This window comes from Chenopodium album, chromosome 20, assembly GCF_948465745.1.
Source record: "Chenopodium album chromosome 20, dcCheAlbu1.1, whole genome shotgun sequence".
Taxonomy (NCBI): domain Eukaryota; kingdom Viridiplantae; phylum Streptophyta; class Magnoliopsida; order Caryophyllales; family Amaranthaceae; genus Chenopodium; species Chenopodium album.
Genome location: NC_137853.1, coordinates 24,519,670 through 24,545,546, shown reverse-complemented (window position 1 = coordinate 24,545,546; position 25,877 = coordinate 24,519,670). Strand labels below are relative to the sequence as shown.

At 37.7% G+C, this 25,877-nt stretch overlaps 1 long non-coding RNA gene across 1 annotated transcript; it reads right to left on the bottom strand.

The window, feature by feature from the left end:
• Positions 1–9,596: 9,596 nt before the first annotated feature.
• On the bottom strand, positions 9,597–12,020 carry LOC145599340 (uncharacterized). Its single transcript, XR_014103734.1, has 2 exons — positions 11,573–12,020; positions 9,597–9,984 (listed from the first exon to the last, which is right to left on the bottom strand). It is a non-coding gene; the product is annotated as an uncharacterized LOC145599340 (long non-coding RNA).
• Between the last annotated feature and the right edge of the window lie 13,857 nt (positions 12,021–25,877).

Sequence of the window (25,877 nt, the reverse complement as noted above, 5' to 3'; positions counted from 1 at the left end):
TACATAAATCATGTGAATAAAATGGACAAAGTCCTACAAAAGTCAAAATAAATAAAACACAGGTACAACTACGGTGCCAGAGGTCGCAAGTCGCGAGGGACGCCAAATGTATCAAAGAACGTCCTACTCCGTGGAGTACGTCCATCATCGTCCCCTGAGCCACCAGGCGGCGCAAACTGCAACTCAGGGCCAGACCACCTAACCTCACCCTGAAACCCGACAGAAAGAGGCTGGGGCTGCAAAGGCTGCTGCGACGACGAACCAAACTCGTACGTCCCACCACCCATCCCACCTCGAATGGTCGGCCCGGTCGGAACATCCTCAAGTGATGACGCCGAGTCCTCTACAGCGGCGGCCTCAGAACGTCCACCCCGACCACCGAAAGTAGTCCGGCGACGCCTCGAGTCGGACCTAGTAGTCTCTCTCCTAGGCTCGGGTCTCGACCGCGTGCGTGGAGAAGGAATAGGCTGCCCCTGCAAAACTAAATCAAAGTTAGCAAGTACAAATGAAAAAAAACAAGTCAAAAATGATAAATGCAAAAAGTAATACCTCCTCAGCATCGTTGCTACGACAGGTAGCACGGTTCCGCAACCTCACAAGCTGGCTGCGAAAAGCGTCTATGCACCTAGCCATAGCCGTCACCACCTCGCGAGAAAACTGCTAAGTAACCAAGTCAGTAACAATTATGAAGCAAATATAAAGATGATATATGAGAAGTTACTTACTCGAGTCTGGTGACGAGGAATAGACCGCTCCACAAACTGCTCTCCCTCTGGAGCTGGCGAAATAAGCTCCTCGATCGACCCATACATGCCCTGGTAGCGTATGGACATCCTCGGAGGAATGAACTCCCTAGGGCCAGCCTGTTAAGAATAGAAAGTTAGAAAAATACTTGGGGGCTACCTAAAGAAAGATAAACCAAATGAATGAAAACATACCGCTGCCTCCTCTGAAAGGACAGGAGCCGGCGCCAGCAACGGTAGCAGGTTCTCCTCGTAGCTCTGCTCGAGGAGAACGTAGGACCTCCAAGGAGTACCTCGAGTAGGTCCACCAGCACGATCCCGCTGCAAAGCATCGTGGAACATATGCCGGGGTGGAGGAGCAGGAACGACAAAAGCATCTGAGGAGTGCTGGATGGCTACCCTCTCCCCTAGGTAGACCACCACGTCGTACGTCCCCAGAAAGTAACGACGCTCAGCTATGTACTGCGCCGCCAGCGCAGAGATAGGAAAAGTAGCCCAAGGTCGATAGACCGGGCTAGGCTCCTACAAAAGTCACTAAATAAGACACTAACACCAAAAGATGATAAAAGAAAAGGTATAAGTTGTAGAAACCTACCGAGAGGATCATCTCTCGAAGGCGTAGCACCTCCGGTGGATCTCTGCGGCCTCTCCAACTGGCAGCAATGGGGAGCACGCGAGGAGAAGGCCTCGCAGGCGCAAGAGAAGGGAAGTACTCGTAGAACCAAATCTATATGAAAAGACAAAAGTCAGTAAAGGTTATGCTTCTAAATCTAGAGTTAAAACCTCAAAAAGGAAAGGAGATGTACCTCTACGACCCTCTAAAAGCTGGAAAGGGCTACCTCTCCAGACAAGGCCTTGTGACGACAGGAGCGCCGCAAGCCCAGTAGAAAGTCCGCGTAGGCCATGCTGGCCCAATCATATGTCCCGACCAAGTGAAGATCGCGAACAGCGGACAGGTAGTAAAAAAGTACTCTATTACCTCGATCAGGGGAAAACGTCCCTGATAGCAGAATCAGCACAAAGATGCGCACCCGCTGGTCTCGGGTGGTAGCATCATCCTCAAAAGCTGCAGCCAGTGTGCAGCGACGAATACATCGGGAACTCAGCTGTCCCGACTAAGCCTCAGCCTAGGCCCGAACAACGATCGGCCCCAACAACTCCTGAACCTCCGGCGAATAGACGGTGACACCAGCGTCAAAAGGAAGAGGAGTAGACTGGAACTCTAGCCCCGTAATGAGGCTGAAGTCAGCTGGAGTGACTGTCATCTCACCCCAGGGAAAATGAAAGGTGTTGGCGGTGTCCCAAAAGAACTCCACTAAAGCTCGAACGACGAGGTTACCCCGATCGTATGAAAACATGGCCCGGGTGGCCTGCAGGAGAGGAGTTAACCCACATGACTCCAAAAGACGACGAAGCCCCTCATCGCGACTGATGAAGTTATCGTACAGAGAAATGATGGTGGAGTTACCCGAGCCGTGGCTACGGGTCCTCCCACTCGCAAGACCTCGTCGGACTCGCTCCGACAAATGATGAACCGGCGCGTGGAACAGGGTGCGCTCGTCCCTATCCGGCATGAGACCCAGCCTGGAAGTAGAAGGCACGTCCTCGCCGTCACTGGTGGGCTCGTCCTCTCGACGCGTGTCTCTCGACCGAGAACCAGAACCACGTCGTCTAGCCATGCTAAAGTATATAAAAGTAATTAAATTTAAGGCTCTACAGTATCTAAGGTTTGCCAAGGGCGCATGATACTATGTTCGCAAAACAGAGTACGTAGTACTAAAACAGAGCAAAAAATTCAATCAAGCGTGGAAGCATTTTTTAAGCAAATAAACAATTTCTTGCAAACATATGATGAATATGGTGACAAATTGTACAAGCAAAAGCAGTAAAAATGCAAAGAACGACCCACATTGTTCTTCACGACCTTAAGAGGTCCAACAATGGTGAATCGTTCATTTCTTCACCAAATGGAGTCAAACAAGTTTCAAAATACTCCCAAGGTAATATACAAGCATAATTAAACAAATTCAAGACATAAAATTAGACGAATAAAGCAAATTAAGCAAAAACACTTTCGAAATTTTTGAAAATTCGCGAGCAAGAATGCAAAATTCATCAAAAACCGAGTAGAGTTTGAGCAAAACTTACATAGATCGGGAAAATAGATGAGAAAAGCTTCGATTTGCAACAAGTTTGAGCGAATTTGGTTGAGAAATGAACAAGAACGAGAAATTTGAAGTTTTTGCGAAAATATGAGAAGCAGAGCAGCGAAATGAGAAAGAAGAAGAAGACGGGTTTTAAAACCCCGATTCTGTCGCCAAACGACAGAATTGTCGCGAGGCGACAGAACCTGTCGCGTGGCGACAGAGGCAAAACCTCGCGACAGGCGTCTTCGGCCAGCGCTGGAGTGGCGACAGGATGCTAGGTCCCTCCTCATGATTTTGTGGGTCTATTTTAGTAGTTTGGGTTCCTTGGTACGACAGTTAGCCCTTTTAAGCAAATTGACATGATTTAATCAGCTTGATTGCAGTTGCATTAAGTAATCGACTTGATGAAAGATCGTCTCACTTAGCTTAAAGCGCCTAAGTATTGGCTCATAACAAGGCACCGAAATAATGGTTCAATAGAAGCGCCGAAATAATGGTTTACAAAGACAGAAACACCGAAGCATTGGAACAAACAAAATAACAATATATTACGGGACAATAAGCAGAATGATTCTTTGGCGATGTCCCAACATAGAGAGGAGTTGTCTAGTGGCGAAGCACGGCCGTGGCGAGGTAGTGTCACAAATTTTGGAGATGGCAAAGCAAGGTCACCTTCGACGGTCCCTCAAGGTAAAGAAGAGATTATCTATAGCGGCGATGCACTGCTGTGGCGACGTACGGCCACAACCCTGAAGATGACGACATACAGTTATTTTCGACGATGTTCCCGAAATACTTTGGAGGATTGTCACCAAGAATATTGAGGACGACGACATATGGTTATCTTCAACGATGGCGTTCACGAGGCACTGTGGAGGTTGTCACAAACAACAACAAAAGCAACAGCAAAACGGTTACGCTTAGAGACGTGTGCTCGACGGTGCAAGATACGCGTTTCTTAACTCTTTTATCTGTTTAACTAACATTGTTTTACAGGTATCGGCGTTATAAGAATGATTTGGAATTGCAGAACGTTTTGAATCATTCTCCGTCCCTATCGATACTTTGACTCTCGTTTTTCGAAACATAAGTTTCTTCAAACTCAGTCAAAGTGGGGGCTTCTGTAGACACCCATTTGTGTCTCCCCAAAACCAAACCCAGTGATGAATGCCTTTCACGTCGAACCATTATCGAATTAGGTGAAAGTGGTTGAAAGTCAAGTGTTGCGGTTTAGTTTTAATTAAAATTCTCTTCTCTCTGTTTTTGAAAATAACTCTATTTATTTGAAAATAGTCAAACCAGTTTAGTTTGGTCCATAATTAAGGTCTAATAATAGTGTAGTTAGATGGGGCTCGAAAAGACCTTTCCAACGATATGTTATAAGCCCAATTCCGATGAATATTGAGGAAGTTATGGCCAATATACTAAATTGGGCCCGGTTAATTATTTAAAAACGGCCCAATGATCTAGAGGAGGGCCCAATGTTAATTATTATTCCTAAAATTATTAGGATTAATTATAATTTCCTAGAAGTTTCTAGAAGATTCTTTTTAATTCTAATATTATTAGATTTAATAATTATTTATTTTAAAATAGACTTTTATTTGGAGTAAAATATTATTTTGTTATCTTAAAAAATACGTATTTTATCTTCTGTACGGATTCCGCAGATCAAGTTGATTAAAGATCGGATTCTGCGTGAAGAAAGCGCGCTAATACAGGTTGTCGCCAAACGACAAGTCTGTCGCCACGCGACAAACCCTGTCGCCTCGCGACAGAGTCGATTCCTAGCGACAGCGTGTAGTTTTATTCCTTATCAAATTCTATGTTTTTCCGGACTATTTTTCATTATAAATAGGGTCCGAATTCCTGTTTTCAGAATCATCAATTCTCATCAATTCTTACTTAATTCTCTCTATTCATTCTCTAAGCAATATAGCTTATTCTTTCTCCCTCTCCTTCTAAACTAGCTTTTACACACAATATTCCGCATTCACAAGACTTAGAGTCTCTTAGCCAAGTTCGAAGTTGCCTTCGCCCTAGACGTACAAGGTTGATAATTTCTGAGGGTTTGGTCCAAAACTAGTCTAAACTTTATTTAATTTAATTCTTTAATTGTTATTTATTATTTTCATTGAAGTTTACTAACTTGTGTATTTTGTTATTAAAAAGAGGTACGAGGCTTCAAAATAAGTAGATTAGCTTACTCCCTATTTTATTAACAATGTAGATTGCATGCTTATTATTGTTTAATATTCCTAGTATCATGTTAGGATGCTTTAATTCCTAGTATCATGTTAGGATGTTATATTATGCTTTCTAGAATCATGTTTAGGATGTCTTCACTTATTTCTAATAGCATGTTAGTACCATGTTAGGTTTAAAGCTTTGATCTTTATTGTTTAGTGACATGCTAGGAGTTGTTATTAATCTTGTTAGTATCATGCCTAGGATCTTACTATTATGTTTAAGCTTTATTATGCCTTATCATGCTATTGTTATCATTATTATTTATTGATTATTATTATGTTGCTTGATATATATTTTATTGTTATTGCTTGATCACACCTTTTATGATTGTTAAAGGGAATTTGTACTTGAAATCACGCTTAATAAGATAATTAATAATTTTGTTTAGGCTAATGTGATTTTAACTCAAGTGATCGCCAATAATAGTTTTGTTTGTGCATTAATATTCAACCAACATAGATAAACAGGGTAGGTTTAATATAATGTTTGTATGTTATTCGAAAAGCGCGCATGAATACGAGCAGAACAAAGTAGAGGCCTATTTTATAGGGCGGGTCCTTTCTTTTGTAGATTGGATTCGTACCCTCATCCCCGGACCCTATTTGGTTCAAGACCTTATGGAGTAGTTGATGGTCCTTTTGGATTGTCTTTTGGATTTACAAGTTCCTAAAACTTGTTGGCGACTCTTTTGCTCTCTTTTCTTTCCCTTTGGAACGCCACCGTACTTTAGTGTATGATCACAGTGGGGTTCAAGTTTGGGATCATAATGCTTGAAATATTCCCTACAATTATAAACCTAAAATAACTACATCTAATAAACCTATAAAAATTAACAACAATAAGTCGAACTTTTGAAGGTCTTCCAAAATTTAATTTATTAATGTTCAACTTTGATTAATTTAAGAATAAGTCAAACTTTATTTGATGCTTATTGTAGGGAATATTTCAAGCATTATGATAACCCCAAACTTGAACCCCACTGTGATCATACACTAAAGTACGGTGGCGTTCCAAAGGGAAAGACAAAGAGCAAAAAGAGTCGCCAACAAGTTTTAGGAACTTGTAAACCCAAAAGATAATCCAAAGGACCATCAACTACTCCATAAGGTCTTGAACCAAACAGGGTCCGGGGATGAGGGTACGAATCCAATCTACAAAAGAAAGGACCCGCCCTATAAAATAGGCCTCTACTTTGTTCTACTCGTATTCATGTGCGCTTTTCGAATAACATACAAACATTATATTAAACCTACCCTGTTTAATCTATGTTGGTTGAATATTAATGCACAAATAAGACTATTATCGGCGATCACTTGAATTAAAATCACATTAGCCTAAACCAAATTAATAATTATCTTATTAAGCGTGATTTCAACTACAAATTCCCTTTAACAATCATAAAAGGTGTGATCAAGCAATAACAATATAATATATCAAGCAACATAAGCATCATAATAATAATATATAACAACGATGATAACAACATGATATAATAAAGCTTAAATATAATAGCAAGATCCTAGGCATGATACTAACAAGATTAATAACAAATCCTAGCATGTCACTAAAAAAATAAAGATCAAAGCTTTAAACCTAACATGGTACTAACATGATATTAGAAAGGATTAAAGGCACCCTAAACATGATACTAGAAAGCATTAAATAACATCCTAACATGATACTAGGAATCATAAACAATAATAAACATGCTTTCTACATTGAAAGAGAGTAATAAGATTACATACTTTGAAGCCTCGTACCTCTTTCTAATAACAAAATACACAAGTTTAGACTAGATTTGGACCAAACCCTCAGAAATTATCAACCTTGCACGTCTAGGGCGAAGGCAACTTCGAACTTGGCTAAGAGACTCTAAGTCTTGTGAATGCGGAATATTGTGTTTTGTAAAAAGGTTGGTTTAGAAAGAGAGAGAAAGAAAGAAAGAATTAAGTAATTCTTGAGAGAGAATATAGAGAATTGAGAAAGAGTTGATGATTGTGAATGATTTTTGAAAACAGGAATTCGGACCCTATTTATAAGAAAAATAGTCCGGAAAAACATAGAATTTGATAAGGAATAAAACTCCACTCTGTCGCTAACAAACCGACCTTGTCGCCAGAAATTTATCCTGTCGCTAGGCGACAGAGTCTGTCGCGAGGCGACAAGCCTGTCGTTTGGCGACAGAGACAGTTTTTGCGGATTTTTTTTTATCATATCTTTTGATATAAAAGTCCAAATAAGTCATATAATATGTCGTTAGAAAGCCCTTGAAGTCTACTTTCTAATGCAATTAGAATCAGATTAAAATCTTTTGTAGATAAAAAGATATGGCCGAAATAGTGAAAGGGTGTCAGTTTTGGATAGAGTTTCGTATATCTTTAATATCTTTTTCGTTATAGCTCGGATTTAATATTATAATATATCATTGGAAAGATAATTTCAAGATCTATCCAACCATATAAAATTTGGATAAAAAATATGAGTCACGAAAATAATATCTGACTATCTTTGAACATCTTTAAATCCGAATAGAATTAGGAAAGTTTTAAAGAAGGAAAGTTTTATTTAAATTCAAATTCCATGATCTTATCTTTTCAAAAAAAGGATAATTAAGATATTTTAGAAACTTATAGAAGATTCTAATCAATCCTAATTAGTTTAGGAATAGGATTAAACCTTTGGACCCTCCTCATGATCAATTCTAATCCGGTTTGGGCCCAGTTTAGTATTTTGGCCATAACTTCCTCATTATTCATCGGAATTGGGCTTATAATATATCGTTGGAAAGGTCTTTTAAAGCCCCATCCAACTACACCATTATTGGACCCTTATCATGGACCAAAATAAACTGAATTGGACGTTTTCATAAAATAGAGCATGTTTTCGAAAACAGAGAGAAGAATTTTAATAAAATTAACCGCATCACTTGACTTTTCATACTTTCACCTCATTCGATTATGGTTCGACGTGACAGGTATTCATCACTGGGTTTGGTTTTGGGGAGACACAATTTGGTGTCTACACCTATTTATCATAAATGAGTATTTTTTTTAACAAGTCACTAATTGACTTATACAATAATTAACTATCCATTTTTTCTATTTTGAAATAACTAATTAACTCTCATTTAATAAATCAACAAAATCAACTTTAAATACTATTTTTTCCTAAATAATACGTAGTTGAAAAAATTTGGGTTGTACGCTCAGTGTGGAAGAGGGAAGGCTTGGTGGTTCTATGTTCGCACCGGCTAGGGTAGAGGAAGTGTGGATTCCATCGGTCGCTAAGTAAGGCTGGCTGGTTCTGGGTTTGCGCAGGCTACAGTAGAGGTGGGTTTAATCGGCCACTAGATGGGGGTTTTAACTATGCCTAACAAAGTATAAAACACTTACAGAAATACTCTTAATTAAAGTTATGAGATGATATATGATAAGAAATATGAGAATTAAGGGACAAAGGAAAGGAATTCAAGATTCCAACTCTATTTACATGTTCATGTTATAGTAGTTAACTTGACAACTTATCTACACTAGTATTAGATATTGCTTGAGTATCTCACTTTTGTAGAGATCTGAAAACTATTGAAGTAGTTACGCAAAATTATTGACTTACGAGCTAGGAATAAAGCAAGTAAGTTTACATTATTTGTAATGTCATCTCGTTTGTTTAAAGCCCTTTTAAAGATTAAGGCTGGAATAAATAATAGGTTATTGTTTACACACAAACAGACTCGTATATATTCAAAGTAAAAGAACAACGGTTATTGGTTTTATGTGAATGGCATGGTCGTTTAAGCTATGAGTAAAAAATACTTGATTGTAAACAAACAACTCTTTTTAACACAAAATTTATAAGGTTCAAGTCAAAGTAATGATTTGTGTTACAACAATATATCTTTAACAATATCATATAGACTATATAACAAGAAAACGCTCAAGGCTCTATTAGATAGACACTTGAAAGTTGATCGATTCAATTCATTCAAAGACAAAGTCTTACGTGTTGAAAAATGATAGCAAAAGAGAACTATTGTGTTTGTTATAGACAATTAAGTTGGAATGCTAAAGATGATTAACACTACTACATTTTTGACCTATTGCAACCCTCAAATCCGTTGCATTAGATATCAAAATCCGTGGCATTAGGCCTAATGCGACGGCCATGTACCGTGGCATCTGCTGGCGTTGCAATAGGTCTAATGCAACGGCATATGACACCTAATGCCACGGCATCAATGATCCGTTGCGTTAGATAAACACCTGATGCAACGGCAACATTATTTGCCGTGTCATTAGCTATAATACCTAATGCCACGGTTTCTTATACCTAATGCCACGGTTTCTTATACCTAATGTCACGGTTCCCTATACCCTAATTTTTATTATTATTATTATTATTATTATTATTATTATTATTATTATTATTATTATTATTATTACACATATAATAATAAGAATTTTCCAAAAACAAATCAGAATTTATTAATATAAATAAAAAGTTTGTACATTGTTATCTATAAGAAAAATTACAAATTTACATTATCACTAGATAACTAAGAAAGAAAACAATTATAAAGTTAAAATTAAATCATTTTGTCCCCGAAACCATTTGTTCAGCAATGTTATGGACTACATTATCATTTATTTCTTTCTCTAGCTTCTCCAAATTCTCAAGTACACCAATTCGGGAAGCACCTTCTTTAGCTTAGGTATCCACCTCTTTTACTAGTACTTGATCCTGCTTGAGATCTTTGCAACTCGGTGTTCAAAGTTTCCTCAATGGAGTCCAACTCCTATCATAGCAATCGTTGATGTGCTCATGCAATTGTTTACACCTACATCATCCTAAATATAGGTCAGTTCATTCTTATCGTCGAAAACTAATTAGCTCATGAATACTAATTGCAAGCTAAACCGATAAAAAAAATAGTCAAAAATCAGTGTAGTCAATTCTCTACAACCTGCATATATCAAATAAAACCCAAAAAACCTTATAAAAACACAATCCAATTTAAAGAATTCAGAACAAAAAAGAAGATAAACATCCAACATTCCTCTTTTCTCATATATAATTCAATCAGAAAAAGTAACGTAAAAAGTACCCGGAGGATATAGTGGCTACAACAAACAATAAAGTCCAGATCAAAAACCTTTCATGTGCCTCACACCCTACAATTACATGTACAAATGTAAAAATAAGTAACTTTATGCATTTTCACTATTCTCTAAGAACTACTCTGCAGTCTGTGGCACTCTGCATGAGAGGCGTGCAATACATAGGGACATTGTTCAAAAGCTCATAACATAAAAGTAAGCAGTTGTATCAAGGTTAATGAAAATAAACTCTTAGTAGTCCAAAAGTTTATCCATGTACAAGAATTCTTCACTACCATAGAGTATGAGAAAAGAATATAAGAGAATGTCAAATTTAAACAAAAAGGAAAGAATTAAAGTGTACAATTAAACATGCATGTAGTATTTACAAGATATTGCACTCAAAACTAATGACAAGGAATAAGTCCATCTTCAATCTTCAATAACTCAATATATAAACAGATATGACGCATACTTATACCTACAATCGACACCAAATAAGGCCATGAACAATAATGAAACAACAGGGCAGCAACAACTTAACGACATACATAGGAAGAAAAAAACTAGGAAATTGAAGGTCGTAAAAACTTTTTTACCAATCAATCATTACTTTTTAATCAAAATTATACAAACGAAATTTTCTATAATGTAATAATCATATAATTGCCTTCGTAAATAAAAAAAAAATATACGTTAATGAAAGACCTCAAATTGTACTCCATATTGTATTAAAGAGTCAAAATCAAATTGATATATACAGAAGTAGCCAAATATTGATATTATTGGAATGTTAAAGATAATAAGATGGATAAATTAAAGAAACCCAATTGAGGGAAATTTCGATATGCTTTCGCATAGTTCAAACTATTAATTCAATCATATAGCTCATGATAACAAGGACCAAGCACTAAATGATTACAATGACCAATCACTAATATAGCCAGCCGAAACAAAACCAAAACAAGAGACCCATGGAGCAATAACAATAATGGAGTACATAATTCATATTAGTGATTTGATGTTTATTGGCCAAGGTCAATGAAGGTGACCAAATTTGCTAAAAATCAAAGAAAGTTAACACAATTTTAATAAATCTCTGATCACTTTTGCACATTGTCAAATCAGAACACAAAAACCCCATAATAAAAAATATTAATATGCTCTATATATATATTGAGAGATAAATTGTGCATCGCCATTATCAATCCAAACAACCACATTATATAAAAATCAACAATCAACTGAACCCCAGAGCACATAAATCACCCATAATTAAAATGCAAAATAAATAGTCAAATACAACAAAATTCAAAGAGAAATGAGAAATGATGACTACCTTCTTAACAGAAGATAACAAAGTAAAAGGGTCACTAAGATCCCAATTACGAAGCGCCTGACTAGGGTCTTCTTAATAAGAAGTAGGAAACCCAGCCAACATCAAATTGCTAACAATCTGGACAGATCAAAAATCGATCAGGGCTGATGGAGGAATATACCAATAATCTTTATTACTCAGATCCGCTTCCTCTGCCTCCGCCTTCTCCGCCGCCCCTTCTCTCTCTAAAGTCTAAACATTCTGGTATTTTACGGGTTTTTGGAGAATTTCTGGGCAATAAAAATTTTATACAAAAACCCAGAAATTGAAAATCAAGTTCAAGAAGAGAAAAGGATCGGCCATGGATTCAGAGAGAGAAAATGATTTTCAGAGATAAAAATATGGCTACTTTCCCATGGATTCGAAGAGAGAAAATGATTTTCTCAACAAAAAAAAAATGAACCGTGAAAGTAAAAAATGCGGCGACGGGATCTGATCTAATTGACGCAACTCAAACCTAAAAATACTTGGAAAACGATAAAGGAGCTGAGGGAATTTAAAACTTAGGCCCATTATCAATTTACCCAATATAATATCTCACCCGTTGCAATAGCCTTTTCAAGTCGTTGTATTAGCACCTATATTGTAACGGCTTCATCAAGCCGTGGCATTAGCCACACCATTTTATATATAGAGTATAATCCGTGGCATTAGGCTCATCTAATGCCACGGTAATACAAAGAACGTTGCATTAGCTATTTTTTAACCGTCGCAATATATCAAAAATGTAGTAGTGTAAATTACTTTAATGTTTTCACAAGAATTTGAATAGAGTATGACTATATTTATCGAATGTAAAATAAAACTAGATCTTGAGTAGCTCAAAAGTTCACTGAAGTATATAATCGACTTCGTAAAATAACAAAACATCTAGATTAGATCAAGTGATGAGCCAAGAGTGGCCATGTTAAGGTTGTGTATAGTAATTTCATAACCAACTCCATAAATAATTTAGTAAGTCCTGACGGAGATTATATAGAAGTCTTTGGAAATGATTCAAACAATGATGGATCACGTTTCTTCCTATAAAATTCCTTAAAGATATGAACCAACAATTAATGATGCACTAAACAAATTGTCAAAGCTATTAAGAAAATATACCATACTTAGTTATGGATAGAAATAGTTTTTACAATCTTTTCAATGTTTGTCTAGGGCTCTTAGTCTCGGTGGGAGCTATATGGCTCAATGAGAGCTAAGTTCGCTGAAGTGGGATCTAAATGTTTGTTTTTCAACAAACTTTCACCCAAAGAAAGTATATATGTCTCTTTGTGAGCGTTTAAGTGGACAAAGGGGTATTATTACTTCTATATAACAAATTGAAAACATAATACTTGTTGTTTGAAATGATGTCTTTCTGGAAAAGAAACATATTTCCAAAATGACAAGTTGGAGAAAACTAAACCCGATAAACATCAAGACAAGGAACAAACAAAAACTGAAACTAAAAAAACTTTAGAAGGGCGGCTTCGTAAGAATAATCATCAAGAATACTAAAAAAACTTTATAAGTGGCTTTAGAGAATTCATTACTCACAAAAACTTTAAAAATATAATTGGAATAAAATAAAATAAATCAAGGAAAAATGGAAACTAATAATCCCACCTTTGCCATTTCAGCTCAAAACATTCCCAACTTTTGAAATCTGGAAACAATTCCACCTTTTAACACCATCTTCTCAAAACAAGCATCTTATTGATTTGTAAAATTGGTAACCTATTTTAGAAGTTGACTTGACATGTGTCACATTCGGATCAGTCGTTTATAAAACTTTTAATAATTAAAAAAAATTCTTTCCCTTCCGGCCTTTTTCCTTCTTCTCTTGATCCGCCACCTGAACTAGCTCCCCTCCCCTTGCCGTGTTAGGCCCCACCCATTGAACTACAGCCCCACAAACGTTGGTGTATTAATGCTGCATTGAATCGACGTTTGTGCTAGTTTTAATTTGTGAGGTTTCGACTGATAATTACGCTAATAATCAAATTTGAGAGGGGAAGAAGATTGGTGTATGGAGGTGGATTAGTGGAGTTGATAAGTGGTTAATGTTTTTTTGGTGGAGTGGAGTCAAGAGGTGTTGTGGGTTTTAGGTGTAGGTGGTTGCTAAATGAGAGAAACCTTTTTGGGTGTGGTGTCGAGGTAGTTTTGGGGGTGTGTTTTAGTTAAGGAGTGGAGGTCATATGGGTTGCCAGGGTTGGGTTGTGGGGTCAATTGGGATTGGAGAGCGAAGATGTGGTTTTGTCGAAGGTTAAATGGTGGGTCAGGTGGTGTTCGGTGTGTGGGGACATGTATTGACCATTTTAGTGGTTAGGTGGGAGGGGGCAAGTAGAGTTGGGGGTTTGTAGTGGAGGTTAGGTGGGGATAAAATGATGGATGTGATGGTGGTTATGGAGAGGCGGTGGTGGTGTTGCCATTGAAGGAGTTGGGAGGTGGGATTTAAGAAGAAGGAGATATAAGATATTATTTATTTAAAAAAAATAATAACTTATTAGTAGGTTTTAGGGAAAAAAAGAGCTGATCAAAGATGGCCCGAACTGAATTTGTGCAGGTTTTGGGCAACCTTTTCCGACTTGGCCCGATTTTTTAATTTTTTGAACGGGCTTGGGTATTCATTTTTATGCTATTTTAGTTCATTTTTTTGGCCTAGCTCTTTTGGGTGGGTTTGGGCATGTAAATTTTGGCCCAAAGCTAGGCCTGCCCTGAGGAATGGGCTGATTTTTTAAGTTCCGAGTGGCCCTCCCCGCCCATAATAAGGTCTAGATAAAAAAGATCATCAATCAATAATCAATAAATCAATAAACTATATACTAAAATACATACCATCAATGACACGTGTCATTTTCTGGTGTGTCTTTAAGTTTTTTTGTTTTTTAATAAAATTCAATTGGGGATACAAATCTTATTTACAAAAATTCCCTAACCTTATATAATATAACTAGATGAAGCCCGTGCAATGCACAGATCGATCTTTTTTTCAAAAAAAAAAAAAAAAAATTCATATTTATGTGATTACATTTGTTATTTATTAGTTATATGTAATATATCATTTTCTTTGTATTTGTTTTAAAGTATTAGATAAAATTTCTAATCTCAAAAGATAATATTTCGTATTTAATTAATGCAACCATTAAAATCTCATTGGTCATTTATGCTTATGTGGCACTTGAATTATTTATTGGATATAACTATAATTTATAATCTTACGTGGCATGTTAACTAATCTTAGGTGGCGTAATCTAATTGTAGCGTTTTTAAAAATATTAATCCTATGTGGCGCTCTAATAATTTTTTAAAAATAAAAATCCTACGTGACGCTCTAAAATCTCGGGAAAAAACTCCCCTTTATATATATATATATTAGATTACTTAAAATAAAAAATATTTATATATATATAGCCATAAAAAAAATTAACATAATTTTGCTCATTTTCTACTTTAGTTAATATCTAACATATCTTTCGTAATCTTTTATTTTCCTCAAAATCTAATCTATCTAATATACATATATAAAGGGGAGTTTTTTCCCAAGATTTTAGAGCGCCACGTAGGATTTCTATTTTAAATGTAGTTAGATGTATTTATTAGATGTAGTTATTTTAGAGCGCCACGTAGGATTTCCTCAAAAGTTCGATAGCATCTCTTTGTTCGTGCCGATTATAGATTTTTTGATTGAACTGTTCTTTGCCTGGCACCCACGTACTTCTACTTGTGAACATAGCCTGTGGTACTACATAAATTTTACCAACAAAGAAAGAATAATCTCTACATTAATTATTAGTGATACTACAACACTTCAATATGAACTAATCTAACTACATAAAGAAGGTTTGGAGACTCTTAGCATATGAAAAATTAAATTATTTGACAATGTTCCATCCCATTTTTACTTTATTGCTATTACTATTGCCATTGAATGGAGGCTTTGGGTAGTGAGGATGGAGGGTATGGGATGGTCTTAATGGGATGATTGATTTTTAATGGATTATGGACTTAAGTTATCTTATTAAATACGCTTAGATACCCACTTTTATATGAGTACTACAATGATATTATATGTACCATAATAACAATATTATAATGGGTATTAAGTAGGTAACATTGTCATAATAAATTTAATCACTATTTGTTTTTCAATTCTCATATGGGTTGATTTAGACCATTTTGTGAATACTGAACTTTTTTATACTTTTTTTTGTTTTTATTTTTATTTCACAATGTTTAATTTTCAATATAATTAAATTGCATAAGTGATATATTTCCAATTTCCGCTTTTGAATAAGTTAAACTAATTAAATATTTTTTTTAATAAGTGTAAATGTGATATACTACCATTAATTAAAAGTAGAGTGAACTTATTAGTTGCTACCAATCCCTATCAAGGGCTCGTGGAAAGAAGTATAATTGTCCTTATCAATTTTTGTACTTCTAGGGTTATTACATAGTTGAATCGTTTTCTTTTTCACTGTTTCGAATACACTAGTCCGATTATCATACTCCCCTCATCCTTATTTAGTAGACTTGGTTTGACCGGTACAATGGTTTAAGCCTATTAACTGACGAGTTTTTTTTTTTTTTTTAAAAAAATATTTATATATATATATATTAATGTGTCTAAAAAAATGTACAAAGGCTATGGGTAGGGCTGGCAAAAACTAACCCGACCCGAAAACCCGACCCGAACCCGACCCGAAAAAAGCGGGTTAGGGTTGAGATTTTCGACCCGAAAACTTAAATGGGTTGACACGAACCCGAACCCGAAATTAAATGGGTTAGGTTAAGGTTGAAAATCTCAACCCGAAAACGACCCACTTAACCCGAAATAAATTTCAGGTCAAAATCAGGTCGGGTCAACCCTAACCCGACCTGAGAACCCGAACAATTTTAAGTAAAAAAAAAAAAAAATTCTTAAACAGCTTTAACATTGTAAATTAGCCTTACTTAGACTACTTTTGGTTTTATTTGGACTTTTTGTTAGATTTGATTGTTTGAAGCATTGAATGTTTGTGCCTTTGTGGTTTGAAACTTTGTTGTTTAGTTGTTTAGGTCAGTTTCAGGTTAATTTCAGGTCATATTCAGGTTAATTTCAGGTTAAAATAACCTTACTTAAATCCTAACAAAAAATCAGGTCAAATAAGGTCATTTTCAAGTTGACCCGAACCCGAAAAAATCAGGTTCAGGTTGAGGTTTTCAACCCGAAATGTTAAATGGATCAGGTTCAGGTCAGGGGGTATCTGACCCGAAATTACCTGACCCGAACACGAACCCGACCCGACCTGATCCGATTGCCAGCCCTAGCTATGGGGCATACCTCTGCACTTTAGGACCCAAGGACCCAACTGGCCCTAAGAGCAAACAACCAAACTACAACTTACATATCCATTTTATGACTAAGAAACCATTTACAAGCATTTACAAGCCATATGTTATCAATCAAGCGCTGAACTCTCCCAACTATATCAGTTTTGAGTTTTTGACTTTCTTTGCCACCCATTCAGGTCTATAAATTTTGCCAAAATGCCACATTCTTGGCATTCCAGATATGATATACCAAGGATGGGGTTAATGCCAAGTTGGAGCAATGGAGGCAAAGGTTTGAATCTAATGGGTTTAAGCTAAGTCGGAGTAAGACTGAATATTTGGTATGTCGTTTTGGCACTCAGAGGAGGACAAACAATGAAGTGGTGAGTTTGGATGGAAAGGATTTGACCATGAGTGAATGTTTTAAGTATCTTAGGTCGATCATCCAAAAGAATGGAGACATTGATCAAGACGTGGCCCACAGGATTAAGTCAGGGTGGCTTAAATGGAGAGCAGCCACGGTTGTGTTATGCGACCGAAGCATTCCTTTACAGTTGGAGGGAAAATTCTACAGGACTGCCATAAGACCAGTGTTGTTCTATGGTACAGAATGTTGGGCTTCTTAGAAAGAGCATGTTAAAAAAATGGAGGTTACGGAAATGGTAGGTCGTTGGACTACCCTCCCTAACCGGTCAAACAAAATTTAACCAACCCCTATACAAGTATAGTAGCAAGTCAAGGGTCGAACCCAAAGGAATAGTGAGTGAATGTCTATTGTCTTGCGCTAAGCTATTCCGAAATCAAAAGTGGGGTTGTAAAGCTAAAACTAGAGCTAATGACAACAAATAAACTTGTAGAAATCAAAGATGATAAACACTAGGGCTAGGATCCACATGCATTCATAATGGAGATGGCTAATTGGGAGGTCAAATTAGCTAAGTCAATCAATGTGAGGGAAGATCAATCATGCAACCAAAAGAGCATATCAAGCTATTCTCCTAGAGGTCTAACTAGCGTCAACTACGATAAACTCTAGCTAGGAAACATTACAAGACACCTCAATCGTGTAAATGCAAGCCCCAAATCAATGGTTCGTATCAATGTGAACTTACAATGCAATCTAGTGCAACAATCAAAGGTGGCCAATCTTAAATTAATCACACACATGCACATGATTCATCAACCAAGTTTAATCACATCATCAACTCCATCAATTTTCCCCAATTAACACTAATCCATTACTTATACATGCTTCACCATTACCCTAGCAAGTAACTACTCACTAATCATGTTAATTAAGATCAAAACACAACTAATCAACAATTTCATCATGATCATATTAAGGAATCTAAAATCAATACAAAAATCAATTACACTTCAATCAAACTTCAATCAAACATCAAACAATCAACAATCATATGAAAAACAAATGAAATCAACTAAAATCAAACTTATATTCAAAATCAAAGATGAGTAAACCTTACAAAACTTGATCAAAGATCAATTAGAATGAAGAAATCTTGAAACAACAACAATACACCATGAATTTCTCTCTCTTCAAACTAGAGTTTCTCTCTCTAAATAACTCTCTAATTATCCTCTAATCAAATCTAATGAAGTTTAATGAATTCTCATCCCCCCTAAAAATGGAAAGAAACTACTATATATACAAGGGAGAAGTCGGTTATGACGTCCAAAAATAGACCCACGAAGATGCGGCCGCACATAGGGAAGAAGAGGGTGCACGGAGCAGGGTACGGGCACAAACCCAGGGGGTGCGGCCGCACGCGCCACCTGTGCGCCCGCACCAACCCCTAGTGCGCCCGCACCTAGGAGGGTCTCCTCCTCCCCTTTTTCGAACTTGATCATCCTTGTGCGCACAACTTGGTGATAGTGATGAACATCAAAGTAGGCAGCAAGTATATGAGCATTTTGCTGGGTTTGTGGCATAGATGATGCCCCCACCGCATGTGTGCACCGGCCTTGAGACTTGCTCTTCGAGTTCCTCCAAGCTTGAAGCTCAAAATGCTAGCACAAGGCGCCCAATGCGATGATAAATGTTGAAGGGAAGCTCGGAAATCTTTGGATGCTCGATCATAACCTAAAAACAAATGAAAACAAACAAATAATAGAGAAAAACAACGAATAAACAAGGAAATGCACAAAATACAGAAACTAACTACGAAAAGCACAAAGTAAAGAAATAAAGAGCAAAACTAAGAAAAACTAAGGAAAAGAGCTACAAAATGAAATGAAATTTATCCAAAAAGAGATCAAATGAGTGCCATAAATGTCACTCATCACGATCCTAATCCAATGCTCGTAGTATTCCAAATAAGTCTGGGAAAATGTTCCAAATCTGCAATTTTCTATAAAACAATACCAAAGCTACAAAAATACTAGAAAATGCATATTAATTATAATAATAATAGCTCCGTGGAGCCAAAAATACTCCTAAATATGGCTAATGGATGGGGGTAAATCACTATATAAAATAGACATATCAATTGCATTAAGGCATTACCCACTAATTTTTTTCGAGTATTTTATCCTTTTTTTGGTACAGATCATGTTATAACATATACTTCCATCATTTTTTTTAATTGTACCATTTTCTATTTTGGGAAATTGCATATTAATAGCATCATTTCCTTATTTAGTACTTCCTTCGTTTCTATATACTTGACCTATTGCTCTTTGGCACGCAATTTAAAGAAGAGACTAAAGAAGATAAACATAAGCTAAATAAAAAAAAATAAGGAAAATTTGGATTTTGGTACCTCGAATATGGGGGTAATTGAATTTTAGTATCCATCTAAAATTTTATTTTAAATTAGTACCTCCAAAACCACAAAACTGTAGATTTCAGTACCTCCGTCCATGTTCCGTTAAGTTTTCCGTTAGTAGGCCCATTTCTAATTATTTAATCATTTAATTTATTAAAAAAAAGAAAAAACATTTTATAAAAAAAAACTTAAAAAAATAAAAAAAAATAAAAAAATGAAAAATCCCTAAACTCTTAACCAGCCACCACCGGCGCCAACCCCCACCGCCGTCACCCATCCCAATTGACACCCTTGACCCACGAAGTCAGCCGGCCGACCTTCCTCGAACCACGAAACCAGCCGTCCGACCACCCTCAGCTCGATCGACCTTCGAAACGAGCCCAATTGTACCCTAACAACCACGGCGCTTTGTGGGTTTTGGTATGGGTGTGGGTTGGGGTTTCGGCAGTTCGACGACGGTTTTGGGTAAGGGAGAGGAAAACTGCGGCGGTGGTGGGTTGATTTGTTGCTGTCGGCTTCTCGCTGGGCTAGTTTAGGTGGTTCGACGGTGGTTTGGAGTCGGGAGATGACGATGGGGGCTCTCTCGCTGGGCTGGTTTGGGTTGGGGTCTGGGTAGTTCGGCGACGGCTTCGGGTCGAGGAGACAATGATGGGGCTGGGTTAGGGTGACGGCCATGGTACGGTAGTGGTGGCCACCGTTACGCTAGGGTTTCGGGGAAGGGGAAAACAGGGAGGGAAAGGGAAAGGGAGGGTTGGGGTGTCGCGGCCAGGAACGAGGAAGGGAGGGAAGATGGTGGTGGTTGCGCCGGTGCCATGGAAGGGGAAAACAGGGAGGGAAAAGGAAGGGGTGGCCGGCGCCGGTGTCAGGGGAATTCGGCCACCAACAGCCGGGCGCCGGCGCTGACGCTGGTGGCAGTGGTTGTTTTTATTATTATTATTTTTTAAGTTTTTTTTTTATAAAATGTTTTTTCCTTTTTTTTTTTAAGAAATTAAATTATTAAATAATTAGAAATGGGCCCCACTAACGGAAAACTTAACGGAACTAGACGGAGGTACTGAAACCTATAGTTTTGTCATTTTGGAGGTACTAATTTAAAATAAAATTTTAGATGGGTACTAAAATTCAATTACCCCCATTTTTAAGTTACTAAAATTCAAATTTTCCAAAAAATAATGTCATGAAACCCCAATTTATCCCTTTTATTGGTTGTTTGATTTTTATGTATTAATAATATTGTTTGTCTTCTTTAACTAACTCCTTAAATTACGTGCCATAGGACTATAGGTCAAGTAAATTGAAACGGAGGAAGTATGCTTTATTCACCTTTTGCTTGTGTTCAGACACATTTGATAACAGCCATTGTTACCCCACTCATTCTCGCTCTCATTTGTTTGTATTCCATGGTTTAACACTCACTACTTTTTGTAGGGATCGGAAGGGGTCACTACGACACCCACTATGTCACACAACCAAGACAATCAACCCAAATTCAATCTAATGAAACCAAAATTATCACACAACCAATATAGCAACACCAAGACAGCAATAGGGCAATAGCAAATGAACAACAATACCAACAATAATCGGAAGAAACAACAAGAATCAACACACACGGATTATACGTGGAAAACCCCTTCGATGTGAAGGATAAAAACCACGGGACCGTTTAAGGAGTCCACCCTAGCTTCTCTTATTGATAATTGAGGGTAAAATAAATCCAAATCAGTCTACAAAAGGTTTAACAACCCACCAACAACAACAAACAACAAGAGATCAAAATTAGAGAGCAAAAGAGTAGAATTCACCCAGGAAACAGCCGTTCTGTCCGAAGCATATTCTGACCAAACCAAACCTCAAAACGACTATCCAACCGTGCAAAATAAAGCCCTTGATGTCAGGAGTAAGCTGTCAAAATTTGGGGACAATCCAACGGTGGAATTTTCGGTGACGGACAAATCTCTGAAAGCTGTCCCTGAAAATCCGAAGACCACCTTCACTCAAAAACCCTCACTTTTTGTGTGTTTTTTATTCTGCTCTCCTTACTGCACTTGCTGCCCACTCTTAGCAAGAATTACCCCTTGACAAGCTTGCTAAACAAGCCACAAAAATAAGCCCCAAGATGGACTCATAATAACAAGTAAAATGTAATAAAATTTGGGCCATTCATGAAGACCAAAATAATGAACATTTTACCATAACTTGGGTTGGACCCCTAACAATCTCCCCCTCCAGCCCAACACGGGGAAGACTATCACGCTTCAATCATCACTTGAAGCTCATTCCCACAAGCTTGCTAGAAACATCAAGCTTGCTCCCGGGAACTACTTTTGTTAACATATCTGCACCATTCTTGTCAGTGTGGACTTTCTTCAGTTTCAAATGCTTCTCTTCAATCACATCTCGTAACCAATGATATCTAACATCAATATTCTTGGTACGAGCATGGTACATAGCATTTTTACTCAAATCCATAGCACTTTGACTGTCACAAAGTACTACATATTCTCCTTGCTTCAATCCCAGCTCTCGAAGGAACCTCTTAAGCCATATCATCTCTTTGCCCGCTTCCACACCTGCAATGTACTCTGCCTCAGATGTTGACAATGCTACACATTTTTGTAGCTTGGATTGCCATGAAATGGCTCCCCCTGAAAATGTAAACACATAACCTGAGGTAGATTTTCTGTTATCAAGATCACCTGCCATGTCAGCATCTGTATAGCCTTCAAGAATAGGTTTACCACCTCCATAACACAAGCAAAGTTTGGAGGTGCCACGCAAGTATCTGAAGATCCACTTCACTGCTTCCTAGTGAGCCTTACCCGGATTAGATAAGTATCTGCTCACTAAACCCACAGAATGCGCAATATCTGGCCTAGTACACATCATAGCATACATCAAAGAACCAACAGCAGAAGAGTAAGGAATGGATGACATACTTTCTTTCTCCTTCTCTGTTGTAGGACAAGCTCTCTTACTTAGCTTGAAATGTGTTGCTAATGGTGTACTAACAGGCTTGGCATGCTTCATATTGAACCTTTCAAGCACCCGTTCAAATATACTTTTCTTGTGAAAGCCACAGCTTTCCAGCCTTCCTGTCACGAGCAACCTTTCAAGCACCCGTTCAAATATACTCTTCTTCAGTTTGCAAACAAACTTTTCTTTCCCTTTCTCTTTAAATCCTTCAGGTTGCTCCATGTAGATTTCTTCATGCAAGTCACCATGTAAAAAAGCAGTTTTAACATCAAGCTGCTCCAACTCAAGATCAAGACTTGCAGCTAATCCTAGCACAGTTCTGATAGAAGTCATTTTGACAACAGGGGAGAAGATCTCATCAAAGTCAATGCCCTTTTTCTCGTTACATCCCTTAACCACCAATCTGGCTTTGCGCTTCACTATCTTCTCACCATCTTTCTTGTTCTTGAAAACCCACCTGTTTTTCAAGACTTTCTTGCCCTTGGGAGGAATCACCAACTCATAAGTTTCATTCTTCTGTAAGGACTCCATTTCTTCCTTCATTGCATCGAGCCACAGATCTTTCTCTTCAAGAGACAACACTTCTTGATAGTTTTCTGGCTCTCCGTCCTCAGTGAGTAGAATGAACTCTGAGCTTGGATACTTTGTTGAAGGTTTGCGCTCTCAACCTGTGTATCCTCGACTTGAGGGGTAGGCTGCTCCCCCTGCTCATGAACCTCTACTTCATGAACTTCTTCCTCATCTGATGAAGACTCGTTAAGATCAACACCACCATCATCATCATGAACACCATCCTCATCATGAACTGGTACATCACCATCAGGTTGTACCTCACCAACATCTTCATGATTCCCCTCAACATTCTCATCTGCCGGCTGATTTACAGGAGGTATAGGAGAAGAAACATCATCAGTAGTATCAAATGTCAATTCTGAAGTAGGAGTATACCTCGTACTCAGAAGATCTGCACCCTTCTCATGCTCAAAGAATACTACATCTCTACTTCTCATAACCTTCTTCTTTTCAGGATCATATACTCTGAAACCATACTCTTCATCACCATAGCCAACAAAAACACATGGGTTGGTCTTGGAATCAAGCTTCGATCTCTGATCTTTCGGCACATGCATGAATGCCTTGCATCCAAAGACTCTTAAGTGTGAATATGAAGGATCACACCCCTTCCATGCTCTATCTGGAATGTCAAGACCAAGAGGAACTGATGGAGAACGGTTGATCAAATACACGGCACACTGAACTGCTTCAGCCCAGAATGTGTTAGGAAGATCAGACATTCTAAGCATACATCTCACTTTCTCCACAATGGTTCTGTTCATCCTTTCTGCAACTCCATTGTGTTGTGGTGTACCGGGCTCTGTCTTCTCATGTCTAATGGCATGTTGTGAGCAATAATGCTTGAACTCTTTCGAAGTATACTCACCACCATTATCAGTTCGGAGACACTTCAACTTTCTTTCTGTCTCTCTTTCTACCATAGCATGAAATTTCTGGAAGACCTCGAACACTTGGCCTTTTGTCTTCAACATATATACCCAAGTTCTTCGAGTAGCATCAGCAATGAAAGTGACAAAATATCTATTGCCACCAAGAGGTTCAACTTCAATGGGACCACAAACATCGAAGTGTACTAACTCCAACTTGGCTTGCTTTCTAGTAGACTTCCTAGAAAAGGAAGCTCTATGTTGCTTTCCTGCCAAACAATGATCACAAGGGTCAAGAGAAACAGTTTTATCAACAGGAATCAATGCTTTACCTGCTAAAAGTTTCAATCCCTTATCACTCATATGTCCCAATCTTCGATGCCACAGATTAGGAGAATTCTTCTCTTCAACTGCATTCAGCTCACCAGAACATACAGTCAAGTATGTCTTATACAAAGAGCAACACAACTCGCCTCGAGCAACTGTCATCGAACCCTTAGACAACTTCCACTTACCATCACCAAAAGTATGTCGGAAGCCCTCTAAATCAAGAAAATTAGCAGACAACAAATTAAGGCGTAGATCTGGAATATGGCGCACATTCCTTAATGTAAGCACACACCCAACACTTGTCTTCACACGAATATCACCTAACCCAACAATGCTTGCTGAGCTTTGATTTCCCATCTTCACACTACCAAAGTCACCAGACTTGTAGTTCATGAAGTACTCTCTCCTAGGAACACAATGGTATGAAGCCCCTGTATCTACTAGCCACTCTGTGTCTGAACTATCAACATGATGACACTCACTAGTTGCACAAATCAAAGTGACCTCATCATCACTCTTAGAAGCTGTTGCTGCAGTGTTTTTATCATCTCCCTCTTTTTGTGAATCATTCTTTTTTCTTTGTTCCTTTTTCAAACGGAAATAATACCTCTTGATATGACCAGGCTTCTTGCAGTAGTTTCATGTAGTCACATTTCTTCCATCACTGGATTTGGACCTACTCCTTGAGTTATCACGGCCTTTGGGACCCCTACTCTTGCCTCTTCCTCTGTTCTCAACAACAAGAGCTTGTGAATTATCAATTCCCATCTCCTTACTTCTGATTTCTTCATTGAACATGCTCTCCTTGATCACATCCAATGATATCACACCTTTTGGAGCAGAGTTACTAATAGTCACAACTAAAGTTTCCCAACTATCTGGCAAAGAACTCAATAAGATCAAAGCCTGCAATTCATCATCAAGAACAATCTCCATAGTAGTCAACTAGTTAATAATATCCTGGAAGTCATTAAGATGCTCAGAAACTGACTTTCTACCCTTCAATTTCAAATTAACAAGTTTCTTAATCAATGAAGCTTTGTTATGTGTGGTCTTCCTTTCATAAAGACCTTCAAGTTTCTTCCACAAACCATATGGGTCGGACTCCTGTGATAAATGGTTGAATATGCTAATATCAATCCATTGTCTAATAGTCCTTAAAGTCTTTCTTTTCAACTTAGCCCAATCTTTATCATCCATCTTTTTAGGTTTTGTTGGTTTAACAATGCTACCATTTGTCTTTGTGGTTGTTTCTATCGGTTCATGCAAATCTTTACAATATAACAAATCTTCCATCATAGGTCTCCAAATTGCATAGTTAGTTGATGTCAATTTAACCATCGAACTACCACTAGTCGGCTCCATACTGTGACAAATTAAATTCCGGCTCTGATACCAAGTTGTAGGGATCGGAAGGGGTCACTACGACACCCACTA